Source organism: Acomys russatus, chromosome 7 (genome assembly GCF_903995435.1).
Source record: "Acomys russatus chromosome 7, mAcoRus1.1, whole genome shotgun sequence".
In the NCBI taxonomy this organism is placed as follows: Eukaryota; Metazoa; Chordata; class Mammalia; order Rodentia; family Muridae; genus Acomys; species Acomys russatus.
This window is the reverse complement of record NC_067143.1, coordinates 25,465,548-25,488,428: the sequence shown is the minus strand read 5'-3', so window position 1 is coordinate 25,488,428 and position 22,881 is coordinate 25,465,548.

The following is a 22,881-nucleotide window of genomic DNA, read 5'->3' as shown; positions in this document are numbered from 1 at the left end:
ATGTGCTGCTTGTTCTAAAGTCAAGGAAATGTACAAAAAGGCAAAGTGACAACATTAGAGAACACAAAACGAAAGCTAACCAAACATTGTCTAATACAAGAAAATATTACACTTAATAATTTTCATGTTTTGCTATTTAAAATAATTACATCATATCCGCAATTCCTTTTCCTCCTTCAACACCTCCCCTTGTATTCTTTTAAGTTTATGGTGTCTTTTTCTTTAATTGTTGTCAAATATGGGTGTCTAAACAAAACTTGAATAATGGTGACACGAATGGACACACAAACATGCAAAGAAGACAGCTTGGAGGGATTCAAACTTAGACAAAGATCCTCATGCCATCCTGGATTGCTGAAAGCCTGCAATTCCTTACAATGCTACATTCAGTCTGAGCATCTTACCATGTAGTTCAATCTGCCCTTGAACACACAAACTCCCTGCCTTGGTCTCCAGGGTTCAGAGATGACAAGATTGTCTGATGGCATTAAGTGTAAACAGACCATTTTCTGAGTTGTATGTTGATAAGCGACAACAGTAATTTGGATTTAAATATTAAATCATTACCCAGAATTCCCACTTTTGATGAAAGCACTAAGATCAGAAGTTTGAAAAGAGGTTGTGCCTTGAATCTTACACCCATCATTTCATTTCTCTGTAATTTGCCCTGAGAGAAAGGCCATGATATCACCATACACACAAGAGGACAGCCAGAGTTTATGTAATGTGGCTTATGATAACTCAGTCCTGGCTCTACAGTCTAACTCCAAACTGTCTCTCTGAACCAGTCCACCACTCTCCTTGGACACCTAGAATAAAAACAAATCTATACTCAGCGCAGAAGCAAGGCTTTGGCACAGTCTACAAGTGGGCATTGTTACTTTAAACCACACATCCAGTTTTCAATTTTTAAAAACAAACAAAAATACAATCACTAGAATTATGTAAACATAAATCCTGTAAAGAAGAGGGTTTGAGGTACTGGCACTTATAACATGTATCTATGTCTAATGGTTATATAAAAAGATAACAATTAATGTCAGGGTAAGTGGGTAGGCATAGCGCATGCTTGTTAAATATCTTGACAAAAGCTAATACCATTGTCATTGGCACCTTACTGGAGAAAAATACATTTACTATCATGATAGATTCTTCAGGAAAGAACCAACATATTCAGTCTTTAAGACACCATTAGATTGCTTTTGGTAAGATGGCCATTTTTATTATGTTGATTCTCTCACTCCACGGACATGGGAGAGCTTTCAATCTTCTGTTATATTCTTTAATTTCCTTCTTCAGAGACTTGAAGTTTTTTTTTTTATATAGATCTTTCATTTGTTTGGTTAGAGTTACACTAAAATACTTTGTGTGTGTGTGTGTGTGTGTGTGTGTCTATTGTGAAAGAAGTAGTTTCTCTAATTTCTTTTTCAGCCCATTTATCATTTGTATACAGGAGGGCTACTGAATTTTTTTGAGTTGATTTTTATATCTACCAACTTTGCTGAAGGTAAGACACCATTTTAAATGGCTTATAATTATGAGCACAGAAGCCATACAACATATTAAAATGCATATTAGATTATAGTTTTAAGAAAGAGATAAATCTCAAAAGACTCAAGAAACATACCTGAATCTATCTCACACAAGAAATTTATATTAAAAAACAAAAAAATTGGCTATTAGTGTTTATTATTAATCATATAAGTATTACAACAGTTGTATTCTAACCCGCTACCATATCTATAAAGGACACAGACACCTGTTATACTTTTAATGTGTCTTAAGCCTGGGGCTGAGCAGAATAAGTCTCCTAAGCTACCTTGTTACCTGCCAGTCCCACACCCCATGTCATTTGCTTTCATCATTCCTATCTGGCCTCCTTCCCATGCAATATTCCCAGAAATACTTGCTTATGCTTTCCTTCTGTGGCCGCTTCTACGCGCACTGATCCTCAGAGCTATGTCCTCTCAGCCACACAGTTCTTCATCTACTCCATCACAGCTCCCCTTCCTTCTTCTCCCTCTTGTATCTGTCTCTTCCTCTCCTGTGATCCTTCTGTCCTCTGAGCCAGTGAACGCTGGCCATGCCTATTTCACTTCTGCCCTGCCCGGTGTAGGCAGTTTATTGGTCAAACAGGGATTATTTGGAGATAGATTTATGCAACAACATTTGGGTAAGTGATAGTCTGCCCAGAAAAAACAGTAAGCAGACCTCGCGGAGCAAAATAATTAACAAAACAAATACCAGACCATGACATTACAGTAGTGTCTTCTCATAATTGGAATACCTTGTTAGTCTGTCCTTGGTTCGCTCCCTTGAGGAAGCAATCTTCTTGAGAATAGGCACTGGAATTGAACCATTTATTACAAACACTGGTGTATATGTGTATATATATACAATTTAATATGCGTTATACATTTATTTCACTTTTGAGCTTGATGTAGTAAGTCTTTAGTTTGTTGGTTTTGGTTTCTGTGAGGATACCCTCCTTGGGGCGATCTCCTTGTTGTTGACTCTCCTCCTCTTTCCTTTATCGTCAAAAGGATGGACACAGTTGTCAAGCTCCTTCCCATTGTGTTGTTTGGATTTCAAAACCACCTCTGTCACAGTCACCATTGAAGAAAGAAACTTGTTTTACTAGAGATGTCACATGCTTCATGGCTTTTGAAGCACAGAGGCCTGTAAATCCTGCAGTGGCAGTGGTCAGCCAGCTACACTGTATTGGCTGTGACTCAGTACTCTCGCTCTGCATCTGAGACCCCAGGTTGTGGCCACCAACTCCTCTCTTGCACCAGAAAGTAATGTCCACCTCCTGGTTTACCTAGTTTTCAAACAAATATTGATACGTATCTTCTCAAACACATACTTTTTTTTTTTTTTTAACTTTTGAGACAGAGTCTTGCCAAAGTCTCCCAGGCTGTGTGTAGGTATACTGTGCCATCTGTAGCTTCCCAACACTATTTTAAAAGTACCAACTCCACGTTATCAAAACTAGTATGGTCTCAAAAGTGGTTTTATGCAGTCCTAACACCTAATTCAGGAATGGAGGAGACTCACAAGGCGCTGGGAAGTTGAGGAGAATGAGAAGAGTCATGGGTAGATGAGGCATACTTTATTCGATGGCACATAGGCTACCATGCAGGTACACAGCACCAGGCATACAGATGCTCACCAGCACATGCTGGCCACACACAGCTGGGAATAGGTATGCATGTAGGCTAGCACACACACTGCAGCTGGGCATGCACAGGCCTATTCAGGTTGTCTGGAAAAGGCAAAAGTTGAAGTAAAATCACTGCACTATTACTTCAAGGCCATATTTACATAAAAGTAGAACATTTACATGACCTTTGGGAGCCTTGGATAGCTGGTGTTAGCCATTTTTTTGCTGGCTCACCATCCCCAAATGTCCAGCATCAGTCCTCTTTACCCAAGCTTGAGATCCGTATCATACCATGTTGTCCAGAATAAACTGGGCCGTTTAGCTGTCTGTTCCATAAAAGAACTTTCCATATATATACATATATAGATTGAATGACAATTCTTAACTTTTCTTTTTTGACAATTCTTAACTTTTAGGGCATGATCTTATCTGTAGTGAGAATTTTGGTATCTTACAAAAATTCAGTTATGTTATATGAATATTTTTTTTTTTTTAACCCTGGGTGTGATGATATAAAAGGCTGCTTCACAGCAAGTGATTACGATTTGCCTCTTTAGACTGCTTCCTGCCGATTAGGGACATGAGCCCTGCCCAAGGAACTCGATGATGTCCCTAATCAGCAGGAAGTAGTCTAAAGAGATTTGTGGCTTCTTTCCCCCCTAACTTTCTTTCTCTCCTACCTAGTGTTAAGGGGTTAAGGTGGAGAAGGGTTGTAGATGTAAAAGCCTAAATAAAATAGCCAAAAAAGTTGCCTACACTCATCAGTGCTTTTTAGTTGTGTTTATAAAGCCTCCAGTGAGTAGCTTTAGGAGAAGAAAGCATGCGATTCAAGATGGGCATCTGGCCCCTTGTTCCTTAGAGGGCATTCAGGCTAAGATAGTTAAAGACACATTCGTGTATCTCTGTCCTTCCTGTGGTCTCCTCCCTTCCCTCCTTTTATCCCTCCCTCCCTCCCTCTCTCTTTCTTTCCCTCCCTCCTTCCATCCTCCAAAACTCCCAAGGTAACTCCAAACAAAGCAAAACCCAAACCAACAAAACCAAGGCCCAAACCTTTGTTGGACGGAATAAGTGAAAGAACTATATGGCAAAAACTTTAAGTCTCTGAAGAAAGAAATTGAAAAAGATACCAAAGATGAAAAAAAAAAAAATCTCACACACTGATAGATAGAATCAAAAGTGTAAAAGTTACCATCCTGCCAGAAGCAATCTATAGCTTCTCCAACAAAATCTGGAGATTGCTTAGTGGCAAAGAGCACAAACTGCTCTTTCAGAGCTCCTCCTGGACTCCTATCACTTACATTGTGTGGCTCACAACTCCTGTAACTTCAGCTCTAGAGGATCTGGTACCTCTGGCCTCCATGACATCTGTATTCATTTGTGGTCTCCATATATACGAATTAGAAAACAATAAAAAATATATCTGCAATTCTTACAGAAATTGAAAAAAAGTGAGATTCATAGGGAACCACAGAAGAGTCAAAATAGCCCAAACAGTTCCAAACCAGAAAAACACTGCTAGAGTTATCACCACTCCTGATTTCAAGGCTATAGGCCCACCCCCACCCCAAACATTACAAGTTTTGTTGTTGCTCTTGCTTATTTTCTATAATTTTCACATAAGCCTCTTGCTGGAGATAGCACATACTTGACACATAAAACAGAGACATCAACCTTGTAGCTTTATCTCTCCAGGCTAGCTCCTAGAGTGCTGGAAGTTTCTATGCATGTTACTGGGGACTGCAGATTTTTTAAAGACATAATTTCCTTTATAACATTATAAGGTACATAATATTTAAGAAATATAAAAGAAAACACTGTAGAATAATGGTTTGATCATTTTTACTTTGTATGATGAATGCTTGGCTTGGCTCAGCATATGTTTCCTAAAATATCCAAGTCAATCATAACATAATTTATGAAGTGTTTTCCATATCATTATAGTCCTGCTTAAATGATACAATTAAAATATATTGGTGGTAAAATTTTAACCTGCACAAACATGATTACCTCAGAAGGCCAAAGTGCGTATAAAATTGACTCATCATAAATGCCTTTGTTACATTTCTTTCATTTTTTAGCTCCACTAAATAATTATAATATTTGGTACTCCAATCATCTTTTTTAGTTCTTCTGGAGATATTGGGTTTCTGCAGCTACCAACTTTACAGCAAGATTGCCCAGTGAGTCTACTGGCTTTGGTATCCTACTTTAAGAATTTTTTTAAAACTTTTTTTGAGACAGGGTCTCTCTGTGTACCCATTGCTGTGTTGGAAACTCTTTGTAGATCAGAATTGCCTCAGAGTCACAGAGATCTGCCTGCCTTTGTTTCCTGAGTGCTGGGATTGAAGGCGTGAAACACCACTGCCTGGTACCTTAAGAGTTTTGAGTAAGAGAGTAGGCTATTGTAAAAGCAACAGGGAATGTATGGCTTCTTTCTGTGATCTAAGAGGACCCCACTAGCTTTCCCTGTTCTTAATATTTTACTTGAACAGTGACTTTGTTTCTACTAAAGGAAAATGCTGTTTGTTCTTACAATCGGTGTGCTTCTCGTGTATTTGAATGCTTGGCCATAGGGAACAGCATTATTAGGAGCTGTGGCCTTATTAAGGAGGAAGTGTGGCCTTTTTGGAGGAAGTGTGGCACTGTGTAGGTGTGCCTTGAGGCTCCCTGTGCTCAGGCTCCACCCAGTGTGGAAGATACTTTCCTTCTGGCTGCCTTTTAATTAAGATGTAGAACTTGCAGGTCCCATTCACTTTTTTGTTTGAGACAGTGTTTTTGGTTTTGCAGAAACTTTGTCCTGTAGGCTGGACTAATTGACCAGCATCCCCAGGGATTAGCCTGTCTTCATCTGGGTTCTTGCCCTTGTTGAGATCACAAGCTTAAGCCACGACACCTCGATGTCTATGAGACTTCGGGGATCTGAGCTTAGATCCTCAAGCTCAGGAAGCAAATTGAGCCATCTCCCTATACCCCAAACAGGCACTTTGGGTATCTTAGGAGATCCTCAGAATTTCAGAGTAATAACTGGTAGTGGCTACCGAGGCAGACTTGATCTAATATTCAGGTGTGACTAGTGTGTTCTTCTACTTTAGAAAATAGTTAACTGGAACAGTTGCTATTTGGACAAACCTTTTAATTAAAAAAAAAAAAAAAAGCTTTTCTGGTCCCCTGGATGGGGAGGCCTGGTGGCACTCAGAGGAAGGATAGCAGGCTACCAAGAGGAGCCTATACAGGGGGAGGAGGTCCCCCTCAGTCACAGTCATAGGGGAGAGGAGTAAGGAGAAAACAGGACGGAGGGAGGAATGGGAGGATACAAGGGATGGGACAGCAATTTAGATGTAATATGAATAAATTAATAAAATATATTTTTAAAAAGCTTTTACTTTTTTGAGTAAAAGTTTCTACATTAGTTATGAGGAAGTTAGTTTTCTAACATTACCTAGCAATGGTTCTAGAAGCCTCTGATAAATTATTTAAAAATAAACGAGCAAAGCCAGGCATAGCAGTGCATGCTTGTAACCCCCAGCAGCCCATAGACGGCATTAGTAAGAACATCAGGAGTTCCAGGGCACTGGTGACTAACAGGTAAATTGGAGAGCAGCCTAGACCTTGTCTCAAGGCAACAGCATCAACAGATAGCAGTGACGTGGAATTTAAATTAGTAAGTGTATTGGCTGTATTTTCCAGGTCTACACTGGAAGGGAATCAAGGTAATAAATCCAAGGTGAATATAGGGAGAAGAAGGAAAAGGAGGAGGAGAAGGGAGGAGGAATCCAACAATATACTCAGCACTAACTATATTCCAGGCCTAGCGCTGTTTAATAAATTATTTAGTTTTAGTCTTCATGTACACTCTGAGAGCATAGGTAGGTCTAGGAGGAAATGAAGGTCTAGCAAGGTTAAACAGTACTTCTAAGGGCACAAGCAGAGGAGGACTCTGAACCAGGAAGATTGGTTTTGTTCTCTGAACTATGGAACTTGCAGCCTCAAAGAAATGTATTTTTGACTATATATCTTAGATTCCAAACATAAGTACAAGCCCTGCATCAGCCAACACCGCTGAATTTCAAAGAACATCATGGTAATTTGTACTGTAATTTCTTTTTTCCTGTGGATTTCAGAAAGTTTTATTTTTTTAAATTAATTTACTCAGATTACAACTAAATTGTTACCCCCATCTGTGCTGTGATTTCTTTGTCTACTTTTGCCCTAAGACTTTATTCTTCAATCCACTCTCGGTTTGAATGGTTTAATTTACACAGAAGTGGAAGATGACAAAGTTAAAAAACCGTGCATTGGTTTGAAACCTCCAACAGGATTTCAAATTCTCATCTTGTTATGGTGTACCTTGAATTTTCAAGATTTTTTTTTCCCATTTGTAAGGTTTTACCATGGTTAGCTGCTCATGGGCCTTTTTAAAGTTTCACAACTTTCCTTTTGATAGTGATGTTTAAACTATAATCTCACTGATTGAAGAAGCCATGACATTAACTAGCATAGACATCATTAAAGAGGAAAAAATTATTATTTAATTAGATGACTACCATTTCTATTGTTACTTTATTTTCAGCTTCTGTGGAAATAGGCTCCCTGCTGGTTGCAGTTTCTGGCTATCTTTATTTCCCTCATTACAAATTCCTTTTTACAACTCTGCCTGTTAATCAGCCCTTGCCATGTGTTTGCATGGCTGTTTCATCACTCCTTCATATTTGGATTCCAGGATGGCTAGTAGATCCAGGCAAGGACTCAGCCAGTAGCCAAGGTCAAGAATATACCTTGTGACTACCACATGCACATCTTACATACTGTTTTATGCAACTGTTACATTTCAGGGCCAGGGTTCATGGAGAATTTCCATAAATCTGATGGGTAATGTGCCAAATGAAATTAGAGAGGGCTTCCTGTGATCACAGTCAAATGAAATATCTTATGTTAATTTCTTAATACAAGCTCGAGGCAGGTAGTTAATCCCTCTTTGGGACGAGCTAGAAACACACACAGCAAGGAAACCAGCTATTGTCTAAGTAGAAAGATAAAGCAAATGATACTTCTTACACCGAAGAATGTAGGATTTCCTCTCTGACTTTGTTTTTTCTCTCTATTCAACGTTTTCTGCTAACTCTTACATGAATTATTATTCCTATTTTCTTACTTGATCAGTTGCACTTGTTATATCTAGATGTTAAAGATTTCTTCAAGTTATTTTGTTGCAAAATAGAGAAGAAGGGGAGAAAAACCAAAACCTAAAAACCCCAACCTATTAGCAAAAAGCAGACAGTTAGTAGGCTCTGTCCACACACACAGCTTTGTTTTAAGCTTTGACCCAAATGAACTCAAATAAAAAAAGTGCATTTGGAACCACCCATCTCAGAATTGATACAAAAATACTGTACTTATATTTTAAAGTGAAACAGCATTAATATTTAAAAATAGTTATAGGAAGAGAACTGAAGAAAACATTCTGGACTTCTGGTTATCCACATAGGGCAGAGCATAGAATCCTAAACTTACATTATCTTTCGATATACCGAGATGTTCCCAGATGTAAATACAATTGAAAACACATTACAGCAGAGGGTCAAAGCATTCATTATGGACGACCAAAGGATATTTGTTAGTACTGCGGAAATCCACCACAATTTAACATGGGTTTATGGAGCACCTGGCTTGTTCCTCATGAGACTTCTGGGATAATTGATGTTAGGAGGCTCTCAATAAGAACTGGATGTTCTCTGAGAAAGCCCATACAATGTCATGATGGAAACAAAGTCTCTAGTAGAGAACCACACCAGAAAAAAAAATGTAATTAGTTGGTGAAATAGTAAGTGCAAGCAGGTTGATGGAGATGAAAACCAGGAGATGGCAGTTTGGTGCAGAATGAGTCGAGTGGATTTGTAGGAAGAGGAGGTCCCATGATGGCTTTTTATCAATTTAGGTAAGAAGAGAAATAAAACAAGGGCCATTGAGGCAGCTAGAACAGCATTAGCGCAAGTGAGGCCTTTGGCTCCTATTTGAACAAAGTCATGACCTAACTAGGCAAAAGATGATGGAATCAGAAGCATGGATTCTGTCCTGCTCTGACACTCCCATCCTACAAGGCCGTGACAATTGCAGTTAACCTACTTCCTCATCAGAAAAATGAGAGCAGTGGAGCAAGCACTTCTAGTTCCTTCCTGTCTCCAAAACTCGAGTGCTCTTGGAATAAGTTCCAATCTTTGTTTCAAATAAATTGAAAAAACTAGTTTCTCTTGTGTGTGGGTATATGTAGGCATATACTTATGTATATGTGTAGAGGCCAGAAGACAACCTTGGGGCTTGTTTCTCAGGTGCCACTGACTTTGTTTTGTTGTTGTTGTTTTTTGTTTTTGTTTTTTGGGAGAGGATCTTTTATTGGTCTGAGTCTTGATAAGTAATGGAGGCTGGCCTTGGAGCTCCAAGAATCTACCAGTCTCCATGTCTCTGTTTCTCACGTTGCACTGCAAGTACTTTCCCAACCATGGTACCTCTTCAGCCTTCACTTTCTAACATGAGAAAATGACGTGTGCTTGAATTGAGCATGCTTGGTATATGGTGAACTCTTAGAACAGGCTAGTGATTTTGCAAATCTAAGACAGTGACTTGTTTGTAAACAAAAGGAGCTTGACTGGAGGTTTAAAAGATCATTCAGCCTCCCTAAATGAATATGATTACCCATTGACAGATGCTAAGTGCTCACAGGCTGAGGCAGCATTTTTGTAAATCATGAAGGCCTTGGCTATCAAGATTAGAAATGTAGCAATGGGACTAGGAATGGGAAGTGAAGACTCCTGATGGTTTAATAATGGGTGTTTGTTATGGTTTGGATATCAAATGTCTTCAATGACTCAACTGTTGAAGGCTTAGTTCCTTAGTTGGAAACTTAATTGAGAGATGAAGTAATCGGATCATCAAGGTGCTAACCCCATTAATGGATTATTCTATTAATGAGATCATAGCTGAATGGGCTATTAGACGGGGCTAGTGTGTGTGTGTGTGTGTGTGTGTGTGTGTGTGTGTGTGTGTGTGTGTGTGTCTGTGTGTCTGTGTCTGTGTCTCCATGCTTACAAAGGCTGTACTTTTCTTTCTGCTTCCTGACTGCCAGGGAGTGATCAGCTTTCCTCTGCCACATGTCATGATGTTATGCTTCTTCAAAGGCCTAAAATTAATAGAGCCACCCACACCTGGACTGGAACCTGTGTAAGTGTTAATCAAAATAAATGTTCCCTCCCTTAAATTATTTTCTCAGATATTGTGTTACAGCAACAGAAATCTGGCTTATGCAGAGTTGTTAAACAGAGAGGGAACTTTAGGGAGACTGACTGGGAGGCACAATTTAATTTGGAAAAATATAACAAAAGGACAACACAATCCCATGGATGGTAGCAAGAGACTGTGTAGCCATGGTTCAAATCCCTAATAGAAAGAAGAGTAGCAGAAATGGGGAAGTTAGGAGATGAACTGATGACATGGGCAGAACTGGGAAGAAGTAAGCTTCAGTGTGAAGACACTTGACTTTTAAGAATGGCTGACCTGAGACTAATTGACACTTGAAGAAGGAATAGGTACTAAAGATGGAGGGAAGGCCTTCATACACAGACACCTGGGGGACTATGATGATGGATGAGAAAAACAGAGAGGCTGGCTCACTAACACGACTGACTGCACATGGTCGTTATCTAGGTGGTGTTTAAAATATTGATACTCAGTTCTTCTCTTGGTGACTTTCATGTAACTTCGCATGCAGTCTGGCTGTTGAAAATTTCGCTTTGTTTTGGTATAGAGTCAGGGTTTTCTCTTGCTGGCCTAATACCAAAGAACCTCCTGCCTTAGCCTTCCAGGCAGTCATATTAGAAGAATGTACCCCTTGCATTTGGCCTGGACATGGGGACTTTTATACTTCTTTCCAAATGTCCCTTTGGAGAGAAGTCAAGATTACAAGTTTGTTTTTCTAGGAAAAAGAAAGGCAGGTGATCGAAATTCACCTATCAAGTGTCAGACTGCTGGATAGGGGAATTACCACTTTGTCCGCCTGTGGAACACTCACTGCTGTTGTTGCGTTCTTTGGGGCCAGTGCTGACTCATGTGAGCAGGGTCAGGACAAAGTGGAATGCATAGAAGTGTTCCTAGCCCCAACTACTATGTTAAAAAAATAAACTCAGCCAGGTGCTGTGGCACATGCCTGTTATCCCAGCCCTCAGGGAGGCAGAGGCAGGAAGATCTCTATGAGTTTGAGGCCAGCCCGATCTTCAAAGCAAGACTAGAGCAGCCAGGGCTACACAGAGAAACCCTGTCTTGAAAAAACAAAATAACAATGACAAAAAACATAAAGAAAGAAGTAAGAAAAGAAGAAAGGAAGAAAGAAGGAAAGAAAGAAAGAAAGAAGGAAGGAAAGAAAGAAAGAAAATAAACTTAAAAGACAACAATTTTAGAGAGCTGGGAGATGGCTCAGCTGTTAAGAATATTTGTTTCTCTTGACGTGGACCTGAGTTTGTTTCCCAGTGCCAATGTTGGTGGTTCACAACTACTTGTAAATCCAGTTCTAGGAAATCCTATGTTCTCTTCTGCCCTACACAGAAGATAACTCCTCTCCCCACCCACCCACACACATAGATACATACTAATTATTGCGGTGACAAATGTAGGGAATCAGGAAACTGAAACCAGCTTGGGCTGTATAGCTAAACTGTCTCCAAAGAAAATTGAGTGGAGAGCGTCTCTTACATTTGAAATTTACTAAAAGCACATGTTAACTCTCCTAAAACAAGATTCTAAATTTAGTATCAAATAGTAGCATATTCACATATTCTAAGGTATGTCCAGTTTTATTCTTTCATGTGTTCACTTTTTTGGTAATTTTAGTTTTCAATGCGAACTTAGTGTTTTAGTTTATATATAACTCTGACCAATTTGGTCATCTGGAGTGTTCCTAGACTGCTAGTTCTAATTGTTGTAACAGCAATCTTAGAAGGGGAGATGCGTATGGAAGGCCTTGTGCAGTAAGGGTTAATGGAAACCAATAAGCCAAGAAAAAAGCTGAGAACTGAAGAAGGGACATTTTTGAATAGTTATTATATGTCAGCTACCATGAGAGATACTTAGCATACGTCCTCACATAATATGCAGTTGGCATATTGTCTGACAGAATCTAAATGCCTTCTTTGGAGAAGCCAAACCCTGCTTTCCAGAAAGAACTCTGACCCACCTTGCTTCCCTGACTCTTTGGTAACCAGGTGGCCTTTCAGTGTGCAAGGACACTGTGATGCAGACAGACAAATGCCAAATGTTTGTGTTTAAGTCTCAGATGTCCTAAGGGTGTGACATCAATAGTCTGACTAGGGTGTGCCCAGAGAAGCCTTCTGACTGTACCCTTAGCTTCTGGGCCCTTTGTTGCCCAATTTCTTGATTCTACTTTTCTATTCCTGTTTCCCATAATTTCTTGATTTCCTGAACAGTTACAAGGAATCTTTCCAAATATTTATTTCTAATTAAAATTGCCTCCTTTGCCACCTTCTCTAACTTGTGGTTAGGACTCATGACTGGTGCAGATGATTCTGCCAGCTCAGCAAGGTGCATTTACCCATGTGCACCAATATAGACAGAAAAAGAGACACCTAAAGAGGTTTAAGTTACTTGCCAGAGATTACAGAGCTAGGGGAGTGGCAAGCCAGGTCCCGGGTTAGATGTTTCCTGCATAGGCTATTTCGGAAGGAGAAACAGATTTAGGACTACAAAAGTCCTGGGGAATTGTCCTTATATCACTTTATAACAGGAAATGAAGCTCCTTTGACCTCAAGGTAATGCTTAGCAATCCTTTATTTATTTTAAAGAAAAGAGGGAGGTTTGGGACATTAAGTCAGAATGCATTTTAAAGAGCTTTTCAGGGTCTGGAAAGATGACTCAGCAAAAGGTGCTGGTTGCCATGCCATGCCAACCCGAGTCCAATAGCCAGGGCCCACACTGTGAAAGGAAAGAGCTGACTGGCACAAGCTATCCTCTGAAATCCACATGTACCCTGGGGCACACAGGTGCCTCCTTCCCAATAAATACATAAATGGAAATGAAAAATGAAATGGAGTACAAAGAAGTTTGCCCCCGCCCCCCATCCTGCCAAAAAAAATCATTAAAAGGTGAATTATTTGAAACCTTCAAGGCAATTTTTAAAAATTGTTTTTTCGAGACAGGGTTTCTCTGTGTAGCCTTGGCTGTCCTGGACTCACTTTGTAGACCAGCCTGGCCTCGAACTCACAAAGATCCACCTGCCTCCTGAGTGATGAGATTAAAGGTGCGCTCCACCATGCCTGGCAAGGTAAATTCTTTAGCTCTCTGAAAAACACATAACAACCCAACGGAAGTGCAAATGTTTCATCAAATAAATACAAGAAGATACAGTTCCTAAACACCTGGATGCCTTAGAGACCCAGTGCCCCTTTCCAGTGGGTCCCTATCTGCATTAGTTTTGAAGGTTTCATGCAGTGTCCTGGCAGTATGACGCCAAGGCTTGCTCATGGAGATGTGCTGTCTTCTCACCAAACACACCTGCTCTAACTCAGCCCAGGAAGCAGCACAGGTCATGTTCCTGAAACCCTAAGATGGTGATTATGAGCGATTATACAAGATGCCATAGTCTCTAATCATATCATTTGTGTACTTGCAAACGATGGTGACAAGGGTTTGAAAGGAGAAGATCACAGCTGTCTAATAAAAAGAAATCAGATAAAGTAGACAGTGTGTCACGGGCAGATCATAGACTAGACTGCAAAGGAGGCTCCGTGATGAGGTTTTGCTGGCTGTCTCGCCAGGCTTGACCCTGCCCACTCTCCCTCTTCACAATCTCAAATCATTAATACAGGAAGCTGTCAGGTGTAATCCATGTACCCAGGAAGCTTCCTGGCTCACTCACTCTATTTTGCTCGCTATCTCTTTCCGTCTCTCCCTCCCTCCCTCCCTCCCTCCCTCCCTCCCTCCCTCCCTCCCTCCCTTCTCTCTCTCTCTCTCTCTCTCTCATCTCTCATCTATTTATCATCATCAATCTATTGATTATCTCAATGTACCTATCATTTATCTTCATATCAATCTTTCATCTGTTTATTTTTCATACATTTTTCTGTTTGCCTATCTATGTCTGTCTGTCTGTCTGTCTGTCTTAGGGGTCCTTGTCCGCTCTCTGTGTGTCACTTGGTAACTTTGGAACTAATCATGAGCAGCATTAAGCCAGCTCCTGGAAATCAAAGAGAAGCACCACGCACCCTCTCTGGCCCACTCTGAGGCAGCTCTAAGCCTCTGACGACACCTCCCTATTCCGCCACATCGTGTTTAATCTGTCTTCAAAGGGAGAGGCAACTGTCTTGAATTAAACACCAGGCAGTTCTTGAAGTCATGTGTGATGAAAGTGATTAAATAATTAATTCATACAAAGGTGATTTCTCAGTCAGGTTGGGGGTTAGAATATAGAGAAAAAAGGTCTTGATTCAAAGCAGCATTATGGGGAGTGCTGTGGAAAAGCTGTTTAATGTGATGTGAGCTCAGCATGCTGGAGGTGATGAACCCTGTTTCCGTGCTGCCTCTGCTCCAGGCTCTCTGACCGCGTGCTGCTCCTCGAACAGAGAGGGGGCTGTTTTCCCTACCCTAAGGCCTTCTAGCCTCCCCTTTCCTTGCTGGATGACTTCTCTCTAGCTTTTATCAGGGTCATTTCTCAGACCCGTAGTCTCTGTTCAATTGCCAGCTCCCCAGAGGCCATTTCCAACTCTGTTCACTGCAGTGTTGTGATATGGCCTCTTCTGTCTTGTCTAGCCTGTCACGTTTCATTCTTTTGTGAGATGTACCATCGCCCACCATATTTTCAATAATTAATTTCTTATTTCGTCATTATTTTCTCCTACCACTGTGTATACAGCCGGAAGAGAGCAGCTGACCAGGTTCTTCCCTGTAGTGTCCTCAGTGTCCACGGCGGACTGTTCGCAGCAACAGATGAGTGTTCAGGGAACAGAGGAATGCATGCATATCAAAGCTTAAGTGTTGATACTTTCTCTAAGACTGAATCCAGTTCAGTTTTCACAAATGCTTCAGACAGGGCTGAGGAACAGCTCTGTCTGGCAAGTGCTTCGCTTGAAATCATGAAAATGCAAGTTTGATTCCCAGAACTCATGTAAAAAAAAAAAAAAAAAAAAAAAAAGGCAAAGTGTAAAAAAGTACAGTGTGGTGGCATACACCTGTCATCTCCACACTGGTGCATGCACACACACACACACACATACACACACACACACACACACACACACACACACACACACACACACACAAACACACACACAACCTCCTAAAGAAATGCTTTGAATAATGAAAGACGTGGTGCATTCTTCCAAGAAGCATATCCAGAGAAAGATGTATTCAGATGTAATAGCCTCACTGAATTCTGAAGAACCAGAACAAAATGTAAGAATGAATTTCTATTTGCCTTTTGAGATGTGGGTTCCCTTTGTGTGAAAGGCACCGAGGCAGGAACCATGCCCCTCTGTGTTTCTTTTGGTGTGTCTCGCTTGTGGCAACTTACCTCAAGTGGACAGATCTTGAGTCAGAACAATGAGTGAAAGTGGCAGGTGGCCTCATAGAGTCCAGATCACACATGGGAGGCTGGCTGTGTCCAGCTGTCTGAACACATTGGACACCACTGCTTGGCAAGCTCTTAGCTTTTGCCTGTTGAAAGTGCCAACTGTGTAAGTGGCCTTATGGTGGTGGTTATTTGGAATGTCTCAACACTCACTTAATTTCTACCATCTTTAGACAATTTGTTAATTTTTTTTCATGCACTCAGTCTTGATGATAAGAATCAGTCTCAAAGTTCCCTTAAATGAAACTCTGTATTGGGCCAGCCTGAGTTATGGAGATAGCAAATATTCCTTCATTTCTTAACGAAGCCATCCAAGTGACACTTTGTTTTATTTCCATTCCTTTTATGTTATTGTCTGTGTACTGGAGATCAAACTCAGGGCCTTGGGTATGTTTATCAGTGAACTAAGTCTCCAGACTCACTGATAACTGATATTCTATTCATGACACTGAGCCATAAGGCGTATCTAGAAAAAAAAAAAAAAACCATAAATGAGATAGTAGTTGCTTAAGTGGAGAAATGAAGTACTTGAGGCAAAGTGGAAACAGAGGGCAGTATATCTCAAAGCTAGTTGTCAAAATGAGGGCGGGCTTGAAAGTAAGACACTTGGACAGAAGCAGAGAGTTGGGGTAGGAGTATACAGGAACTACAAGGCACATGCAAAAAAATGGCAAGAATGTTGCCCCTGCAGGGTTTACAGTGGAGTTTCTGACAGAAGAGGTTGTGACCAGAAGAATAACAAGGCTGAGTATTGCCATGACTGACAATGGTTCAACTGTAGCTCTTTAATTTAATGTTTTATGTGTGTGAGTATTATGCCTGTATGCATGTCTGTGCACCACGTGTAGAATGGGTACCCTCAGAGGACAGAAAAGTGTTCCCCTGGGACGGAGGAGTTACAGACACTTGTAAGCTGCCATGTGGGTGCTGGAAATTGAACCATGCACCTCTGAAAAGGCAGGTGATACTCTTAACCACTGAGCCATCTCTCCAGCCACCCAGGGCTGTCATTCTTGTTAGAATTCTAGCATTTAGATCCGCGGTGAGGAAAAACCTGGTGCTGAGCTGGACTCCTGATTGTCAGGAGGATGTGGGGCAAGGCAATCAGTCCATGCTAACTGAAATGGAGCTAAGGAATGTAAGGCGTAGACTATCAACCATGGGCTGAGGGTGGATGTATGAATTGGTGGTTTCCTTTCAGTAATCTCTGGCACTGGGCAGTGGAGTACTTTTGGCCTTGCCTAGGTGTTAGAGCCCTTTTCACATAAAGCAATGGTCATAGGTATAGTGAGAAAATGAATTAATTAAGATAGCTGCTTAAATTGGATCTACAGGTGATTATTGCCTACAATAATTTAAAATGCTCACTAAATATTTATAATTTTTAAATGTAACATGGCATGCTAATTAAATAATCGTATTTAGATATTCTTTCTTAGTTATAACTACAAATACAATTAAGAAAATAATTAAAACATTATCAGAACTGGTGAATAGGCTTTGTTTGAAAGTCTTCTGTCCTCATGAGAGTTTCAGATGGAAATCATGTGGTTAGAAGGGACCAGAAATCGTATGAATGTTATGAAATATAGAGATATAATTGCTGTCAATGTAAGTAATGTGGCTTCGCTGAGTAAAATAAGATGATTGCTTAGGGTTTTCCAAAACCCCTGAAAATTGCTTCTATACCACATGTGGTATAAATAAAATGTAAGTCAAAGGAATGAGGAGAGATAAACATATAATTAAAAGCAGCTCAGTATGTATTCTGGCTCATTCATTTCGGTGATGGCATCTGTAGTTTATGGCGTTGTTATAGACCGGCAATATATCGGAGTTGACTACATGCCATAAAACACATCAATGTGGCTTGGCCCCAAATTATAATACACAAACAATAAATCCACCCCGTTAACAGGATAAATACGATAACCCTTGATCATTGTAGAGAGTGCCAGAATGGGTCCCTTAGTGTATAGTTTTGTGTTTGGAAGGAACAAAGGTTACTTTGGCTTGTCATACCTTTCTGACTTCAATTCCTTCTCTACCTGGAGCTTCGATTAAAAGACAGACTGTGTCCTTGAGAGCATCTATGCTAATTACTGTCCGTGAGCCTTCTAAAAGGCTAGAGCTCAGACATTTATTTTTTTAGTGCACATTTCCTATGTTGAAGGTCAGTTTTAGTTGAAGTAATACAATAAGCCCACGTCCAGGTTCTTTTACATTTATTTACAATTGCTCCTGAGGCAATCTTGGGTATTCTACCCTTAACCTTGAATCTTGTCCACTGTCCTGTAAGGAAAACAGCAAGGGCCTACCACAATCTGATAAGGGAGTCGTCATGGCCTTGAGGTCTTCTCTAGGAGACAGTTGTTCAAACCAATGGAAAAATCTCTTCACACATTGCCGGATGAAAGAGTTTGGTAAAAGATGTGTGGTATGGACAGAAGGGTTAGTTTCTTACCTGCCATAGTCTAACTTTTGTCTTCTAAGACATGGCTCTAAGGAAGAAGTGTGAGTGGGCATGGGGTGGGCTGCCATATACACCCATGTTATATGCTGTTGACATAAGCAAAATAGACATGGACCAGCTGGGTCTGTATGCTGTCAGTGTTTCACACTATGTCCAGCGATGGGTAGTTGGTAAGAATCTAGACTTCATCAAAGGTTTGTCTTCTTAAGTATATTATATTATTTGGGGGTATTGATAACTCTGCATGGGGGTAAAAGCCTATTTCAAGATGTCTACATGTGATTAGGTATGGTTTGTATGTCTGGTGTGGATGCATACGCAGCTGTATAATTTTTTCCTGGAAAGCACTTAATAAACTTTTGAAGTATTATTTACATACCTCCGTATAACAAGTAAAACCTTTTTTCAATAAAAACAACAAAGGGGCTTATTTATTTTCTTTATATTGATTAAAAAGTGTATTTGCTTTACATCCCAACCACAGTTTCCCCTTCCTCCTCTCTTCTCATTCTCCAGTCCTCTATTCCATCCCGCCTTCATTTCTCTTCAGAGCAGGGGTAGCCTTGATGGACATCAACCTTCTATGGCATATCAAGTTGTGGTAAGAGTAGGCCCCTCCTCTTCTGTTAAGGCTAGACAAAGCAACCCAGTAGGAGGAAAGAGTCTCAAAGGCAGGCAACAGAGTCAGACAGCGAAGCTCACAAGAAGATCAAGCTACATAACGGTAACACGGGCAGAGGGCCTAGGTCAGTCCCATGCAGGCTTACTGGTTGTTGGTTCAGTCTCCGTGAGCTGGATCCTGTAGGTTTTCTTGTGATATCCTTGACCCCCTGGTTCCTACAATCCTCTTTTCCTCCTTTTTTTTTGTGGATTCCCTAAGCCAAATATTCTCCACCTAATGTCGGGGTGGTGGGTCTCTGCATTTGAAAGTGAAACATTGTTTAGGAGACAGCCTGATGAGTTGTGACAAAGCTTGCATTCACAGGGCACTGGAAGAAAATTGGGATTAAGATAATTTCCATCACACCAAGAAAAAAAATCCTCTCAGGTTCCAATGTCATCAGTCTTTTCAGTTTCTAAACAGTGACAACCCGGGGGAGGAGATCTCCCTCAGTCACAGTCATAGGGAAGGGGGATTGGGGTGAAAGCGGGAGGGAGGGAGGAATGGGAGGATGCGTGGGATGGGATAGCAAATGAGATGTAATATGAATTATTTTATTTTTCAATAAAAATGTGTTTAAATTAAAAACAAAACAAAAATGAACAATGACAACCACCTGTATGTTTTTAAAACATTTATTTGTATAGCATATACTTAAGGTATGTAACGTGATCTTTTCATATTTGCATGCATAGTTAAGTGAGTACTATGGTTGAACTAATTCATGTATTCATTACCTCATGTCTAGTGGGAAATGAGGGCAAAAAGGAAAGGACCTAGAGGTGACAGGAACACCACAAGAAGACTAACAGAGCCTACTAGCCAGAGCCCACAGGGGCCCCTGGAGTCTGAAGCACCAACCAAGGACCATGCATGGACTGGACCTAGGTCTTCTACAAAGATGTATCCAATGGGCAGCTCAGGCTTCATGAGGGCCCACAAGTAAGGGAAGGGCGGCTATCTCTGACACGGATTCCGTTGCCTGTTTTTGATCACTTTCCCCTGACGGGACTGCCTTGTCAGGCCACAGGGGAAGAGGACGAACTTAGTCCTGATCCAATTTGATAAGCTGTTGTGGGTGGGTAAGGGGGATCCCCCTTTATGAGGAATAGGAGAGCAAGATGGGGAAGGGAGGACAGGACTGGGAGGAGAAGAGGGAGGGGACCACAGCCAAGATGTAAACTGAATAAATACATTAATAAAAATTCGGGAGGGGATGGTGAAAGAGCACTAAAATCTACCCGTGGCAAATTACACTATTACTTACTACAGTTCTCATGTTGCCTATCAGAGCTATAGACCTGTCATTAGTCATCACATCAGAGCTGTGCGCTTGGATCTATCCTCTTTTTGCCACATCCTTCAGTAAACATGTTTCTAAGTGTGTGTGTGTGTGTGTGTGTGTGTGTGTGTGTGTGTGTGTGTGTGTGTGTGTGTTTGTACACGTGTGCATGCACATGGCAGGTCAGAGCAAGATATTGGATCTTGTCCTCTGCTGCTGCTCTCTTTTTATTGCCTTGAGCTAGGGCCTTTTACTATTTCCCCTAGTCTGGCTAGCAAACAAGCTCTTGGGATTTCGCTGTGTCTGATCTTCACTGCTCAAATTACAGGCAGAAACAGCCACGCCTGGCTTTTTATCTGTGTCCTGGGGATTTGAACTTGCGTCCTCATGCTTGTAGAACAACTAACTCCTATTCTGCTGGGTTTTTTTGTTTGTTTTTATTTTGTTTTGTTTGTTTGTTTGAGATAGGGTCTCACTATGTAGCCCTAGCTGTCCTGGAACTCACTTTGTAGACCAGCCTGGCCTCAAACTTGCAGAAATCCTCCTGTCTCTGCCCACTGAGTGCTGGGATTAAAGGTGTATGCCACCATGATTCGCTTCTTGTTCTACTTTTTTATTTCTACATAATTGACATTGAAAAACCCATCACACATAAGGGTATCATGCAATGTTTTTTGTTGCTGAATCTTAGTTATTTCACAGCATAAACTTTTTCGGTTTTATCTTTGTGGTTTCAAAATGCAGAATTTCCTTTATAAAGACAATGTAGTATTCAGCAACATGTATATGGAGTTTCTTATGTAGTCACTGGGCAAAGGACACAATTGTGTTCATGTCTTTATTTTGGGAATAGTGCTGCAGTGCGTGAGGAATACAGAGCACAAGCACTGCCTGGTCACATGGTACTTTAACCTGTAGTTATTTTTGAGGACTCTCCATACTATTTTACCCCATGGCTGCATTAATATGTGTTTCCACCTACATTCTTTTTTCATACCTTCCCCAGTGCGCTCTCTCTCTCTCTCTCTCTCTCTCTCACCACTATCCTGTAGGTACAGCTATTACCTCTTTATGGTATCTCTGCATTTTCCCTGCTAGCTAGAATAGTTTTTGTCACTTTAATTTTGCTCTTTTTATAATTTCTTACAAATGGAATGAAAGGGAGCTATTGCTGGCTCATAGGATTAGTATGTGCGTAAGTTATAAGAAAGCACCGCCCTGCTCTTTGGTGACAATACTGTTTTATGTTACACCAGCGGCAGTCAGGATTTCCAGGCTTTTTGCCTTTTTGCTAACATGTGGTATTGTCAGTATTTTAAATTGTTCCCACCTAATTGCATGGCATTGTGGTTTTGACACACATTTTCCGATGACTTATGGTATTTGTCATCTTTTTATGTGCTTGCTATATACAGTTCTTTAGTTGCATTTTGAGTGTAGCTTAAATTGTATGGTAAAGTTCCTATATCCCTTTGGCAAGAGACCTATGCTCAAATATAGTTTGAAAATATTTTATCCTAGTAAAATATTGGTCCAACTACATTTAATATTTGCCTTTACATTTATTTATCCTTTTAAACAACATTTAAACATTTTTCATCGTATCAAATTTGGTATTTAAAAATACTTTCTGCCTCTACCATGCTTTTTAAATTGAGTTCTAATTGGACTTATGTTACTCAGTTTTTGTCAATATTGTCAAGGGTTCATTTTTCACATATGGCTGTCCAGTTATTACTGCACCATTTGTTGAGATTCTCCTTTCATTATTACTATTCCTATTATTGTGCATGTGTATTCATGTATCTCAGACATGTGTGGTTAAGTATACACATGTAGTTCAATATACATGTAGGTCAGTACATGTGTGTGTCAGTATATGTATGGTTCAGTTATGTGTTTTTCAGTATATGTAAAGTTTAGGATATGTGCATTTCAGTATGCATGTGGTTCAATGCATATGTGTGTCATTATCTGTGTTGTGCAGCACATATGTAGTTCAGTACCTCTATAGTTAAGTACATATGTATGTTAGTATATGCATGGTTTAGTAATATGTGGCTGGAATATGTGTAGTTCAGAATATGTTTAGTTCTGTCATGTTACTTTTATGATACGGCTATTAACTTATTCATTATATTTGGATTTCTTTAACTATAGGGACATGTCCTGGATTTAAAGCAAAGTGAGACAGATCACCTTCTTTGATGTGCTGTCAGTTTACTGGGATGTCAATTCGTCTACCATGGTGTTGGCCGTGCTGAGATATGGATTATTTAAAGGTAACAAAAGAATAGGGGATAGTTTTAAACCCCCAGTGCTCAGGTCATCATAACGTCCTCACAGTGTGGCATCTGCTTTGGGTCACATGATGTCCCCAGTCTACCACCTCATAGTCTTGTTTTTATGAAGGCACCCTGCTCAGCTGACTGCTGTTTCCTTTTCCTGTTCACTGTCAGAGTCAGTGGCTTCCTCCACAACCTCCATGGACCCAAATAGTATTGGCTCTCACCGGGTCTTCGCAGTCTCCATCTTTGCTTCCACAGTGGCGTTTCCAGCAGGCTAGGAAGCAGACATTAATGCGCCTGTCCAGTGAGCAGGCACCAGAGCAGATAAGATCTAGGCTCACATTCCTGTTCTACCATCAACAGTTGCATCACTTAATTGAGTTCCTGAT